A 4737-nucleotide genomic window follows, 5' to 3' on the forward strand; every position below is an offset into this window, starting at 1 on the left:
GCTGAGAAATCGAACATCTGAAAGGAAGGCAGATCATGCTAAAGAATGAGATGCAGAAGCTGCGGTCAGCCACTCAGTCAGGAAATCCTGGAGCTGGCCTTGTACAAAGTGTATCCATGGAAGAAGCGATGAGAGTTCAACAAGCGCAGTCTGATGCTATAAATAAAATAATGAGAAGGAGTAGCTTAAACCATGATAAGGTACTTACTTCATTGACAACAATCAAAATGTGGAGAAGAAATCAGCACAAACTCAGCACAGGGCAGCTTTGCAATGCCCACGATGGTCTTTTAGGTCAGTCTGAGCTTATTTGACCACAGCCCTTCGCCGGATAAATGAGCTCAGAACGCACACTCTCTCTGAAGATAATGAGATCTGATGAACTCAACGAGTCTTCCAAAGTGCTCCAAAAAGAGCTTCAAGAGCTGAGAAAAATCGATGCAGAAAAAGAGGCAGCAATTAGAACTCTCGAGAAAAATCACCAGAGATCATCAGATTAAATTGCTGCCACCTCTGAACTAGAAAGAAAAAAAAAACATGAATAAACTGATTCAGAAATCAAGCAGCTAAAGGAGAAACAAGATGTTTTACAAAGGCTACTTATGGAAAAAAGAGCTCTTAAAGCAAAAAAGTGATGAATTTCTCTCTTTAAGTGAAAATTTCGCTAATAAAGTGAGTAAAATGAACTTTTGAGGCAGGCGGTAATCAACCTGAAAGGGAGATTATTGAATTTTGAAGGTGATATGTGGAAACTAAAACAGAAAAATGAAAAGTTAATAGAAACATCGAGGGAAGAAGAAACAGAAAATCAAGCAGTGCTAAAGGCAAATCTGAGACTTTCTATGATGAGGAACGAGAAAGAATTAGAGTATGTTGTGGTGACAAAGAAGGCTCTTGCTGTAGAGCAACTATTAAAAAATAATAAAAAGAACTGAGCAAGATGGGGGAGTTAATATAGAGTCCTACCCTATAAAAATTCCGTAGAAGATTCTAGGTATCGGTATATTTTTTAGACACCCAGGTAATTCTATATGCCACCAGGATTGAGAACAATTGTACCAAGCTACCTTTCTAGCTTAGTTTCTCAAAATTCCTCCAAGGTGCTTATAGCCAATTCCTGAATATGCCAAGCTTTCTCTCGTCCTTTTCATAGTCTCTTTCTGTGAAATCACCTGTGTTTTGCTAGTCAACACATTCTGTTCATTTTCTAAGTCCCTGCATAAGGCCACCTCATTATTATGCATGTCAACTATTCAACTGAGAATTGTCAAAATATACATTTGAAAAATGAAATATATATAAATAAATAAATCTTCCTAATAACTAGCAGAAACCAGTTGCCTGATATATATATATACATAGTGATTCATTTTATATTATTGCATGTTTAACATTTGCTTAAGTCTGTTTCAGGTGGGGTTATAAATAAAGAATATTGTTTACTGCTCCTTACGAGGTCAAGATTATCTTTAGGTTCAGACTGAAGTGGTATATGACACATATCAAAATGTTCTTTGTAGAACATTATAGACTGGCGTTTCCTTTTGGTAAGCGCGCTAACTATAAAATTCAGTAGAACCCTGCCACAGCTCCCCTCTCAGGGCCTGCGTACGACAGGCTGTCACAGATGGAGAGGCTTTTGAGTTTGGCGCCTCCAATAATAAATGCCCTTCACTGAGTCTTAAGCACGTGGACCTTGATTTGATGTATTTCACAGCGTCAAATATCTCATTTTTACATTTCTGAAGTGTGACAAAACCAGTCCTTCCCCATCACCAGCAGATCTTGCATTAGAAAAGGAAAACAAACTAATGTACAACTTTCAACAACATCAGAAATGTCATTAAACCCGAAAGGAGGCCTCATTCCTTTCGGAGTTCGATTATACGTTGAAAGAGTCAGTTAGTTTAATCATGGAGACAACCACCACAGTATCTCTACAGAGCAGTTGTCCCCGTTTGTTACTCACCAGCGGGGAGGACTTACTGTAGACTCAGCTGCCTCTGGCGAGGGCCCTCAGCCAGCCCCTGTCACCCACCACGCCCTTCAGGTTTGCCTTTTCAGGTTTCGCACAGCCATGTTGAAACTTGGGGCCAAGGTTGTCAGAGGGCAAGAGAACAACAGACAACAAACAGAGATTCCTGAGGCTCGTGGTTTTTATACTGACAGGCCAGAAGGCATCTGACACCTCTCCACAAGCGTCCCTCCCAAAGCTGCGCTCTGGGTGGAAGAGGACGACCTTCCCCATTGGAGCAGAGGACTGCTCTTCCAACCAGGGCACACCAGTAGCTGCGCTCCCCTGCCAGAACCTCCCAACAAGCTCTCGAGGTCCAATATAAAACCACAAGAACAGGCCGTGGAATCAAAGCGCTGCACTCCTGTCTCTCACAAGTCGTGGAGAGGATATGCTTGATTCGCTCTGCGTTCAGGGACTGTGGTCTTTTGGGAGGGGCTCCTCCGTCCCTCATTGTTCCCTACCAAATGCTTAAATGTATCAAGACAGACATCACCAGTGGGAACATGTCTTGTTTTGAAACATTTAAAAACAAGAGGATTTTTTATCTATAAGCCAGTTTTCATGTATCCATTCCTGGAGACCAAGGCATAAATGCACATGACTATAAAATATTCCCTAAAAATGTGAGAGATCCCCATAAAATCAACAGCTCTCCAAGTCATCACTGCAATGAAGTCTCACCAAAAAAGACAAAAAAAGACAGAAATGAGCTCGAAACACTGAACATGATTCCTAAGGATCCCTCTCCCAGCCCCGCAGTTACCTCCTCCTTACCACTCCCAGAGGAGCACGGCCAGCGCCGCCCTTCCCTCTGCGTCCGCACACAGGACTCCGACTTGCTGGTCAAAAAATCAGCCTCCAAGAATACTATGCTACTAGCAATAACTGTTTAACTGGGAGTACTTGCCAGTAACTGCAAATGGCCATGGGGCTGGTGGGGAAACTGAGTCCATCTCTTGCCCTCTCCGGGGTCTGTATCCCCAGCAACCTAACCTTTTCTGGAAATGCTATTTGGGAAGCAGAACAGAAACTCTGAAATACATGGTAAGGGAGTAAGTCCTCACAGAAAAGGGAAATCTGGCCACACTCTCTATGCACCGTTGCTCTCAGACGACAGACTGTGGGAAGGAAGGGCAGGAAACACCGGAGCTGCGGAGCGGTGGTCCTCACTGCAGTGAGAGCCTCCTGCTGCCGTGGGACCAAGACCCCCAGGGTGCTTTGATGGTTGTGCACTGACCCCTAGGCTGGGCTTACTTACATTCGCTGGTTGTCAGAAGTTTCTGGTCCTGCTGGGGTTGGGGAGGAGTCACAGAACGTCCCACTCTATCCTCTAAGCTCTCCAAGCCAGAGTGGTTCCAATTGTCTGAGTTTGGGAGCTTTGTGGGCTGTACTGGAAGTGGTCTGTTTCTGTGGACACTTGGATAGTCCCCCTGCTGGGGGAAGAGGGCACTGCAGGTGGGGCTTCTCCAGGGAACTCCGGTGGTGCTCCTGACTGCTCCTGGCCTCTGTCCTCATGGGGAGAAGGTGCTGACAGCCAAGAGCAGGAGTGTCCAGGGCCCCTGGGACATGTAGGTCAGGCCACTGCTAACCAGGAAAGCCAGGAAGTCCACCAGGACCCACATGGGGATCATAAAGAGGACAGTGTGGAAACCCAAGATGTTCAGCAGCTGGAGATGGTAGATGCACAACTCTCTTAACACTTTTATGGAGAAAAAACTCGGAGCGAGAGGCACAATGTGGCTGCCAGAGTAATAATCAAATTACAGCTCAGAAACAGTGGCCAGCAGGAAGCCGCTGATGCTGAGGTTGAGCGACAAGTACATCAATGGTCAGGCAATGGTGCAGGCAACGGATGCAGCCTGCAGGTGCCCCAGACTGGCAGCGCGCGGGCCTGGGGGTGGGAGGCTTGAGGCATATGCCAGGTGCCAGAGCAGTGGTGGAAGCCCCGTGCACTGCGCCAGGATGTGGCACAGAGGCAGGGTCACTGGGAACATAGGAGGTGGCCAGGATCACCCTGCAGACAATGTTGCGGACAGCAATGAGCACTTACCAGAGGAGGCGCAGCCCTGCCACCTGGCGTGTGTTCTGCGCTCGTAGCACCGCTGCTTCCACCCGCTGCCATTCAACCTCAGCAGCCACCATCCCCCTTCCAGCCTGCTGGCTTGTGATTTTGCTTTCCCCCAGTGACGTAAACTATGTAAGAGCAAGGTTGTGCTTAAGAACTGAAGACAGGTCAGGTGAAAACAAAGGTAAATTTTTACGGCTAAAAATATTCATAGCAGCAACTTTTAAAAGATGATTCTTGGTCATTTTGTTGCTATAGCAAAATAAGGCCATTAAGTTTGTGACACTTCTTATTTCTGGTTTTAATTGATTGTCTCATTCTGTTCATACATTTCTGTCTCATTTGAAGTTTAAATGCAAGCAAAACAATGTTTAGTGACAAATCTAGAGAGCACTGTTTTTTGTTTTCCCCCCTGTGATCACAGTGAGAACCATACAAAAAAGAACCATCTATTATTCCTTGCCCACTTTCTCTTTCTATCTTCAGCCTTAAATTTTCTAAAGACGTTTCAGAATTAAATTTTGTAAAGAAGCTTTGTGGTCACACACCCACATACCACTAATACTGAAATACACTTAGGAAAATTAGTAGTGTTGTGTGTTTCAAAAATAACAAAGCCAAACAATACATACACAAATAATTCAGCAATGACTGA

The sequence above is a fragment of the Desmodus rotundus genome, chromosome 11 (assembly GCF_022682495.2).
Source record: "Desmodus rotundus isolate HL8 chromosome 11, HLdesRot8A.1, whole genome shotgun sequence".
Classification (NCBI taxonomy): domain Eukaryota; kingdom Metazoa; phylum Chordata; class Mammalia; order Chiroptera; family Phyllostomidae; genus Desmodus; species Desmodus rotundus.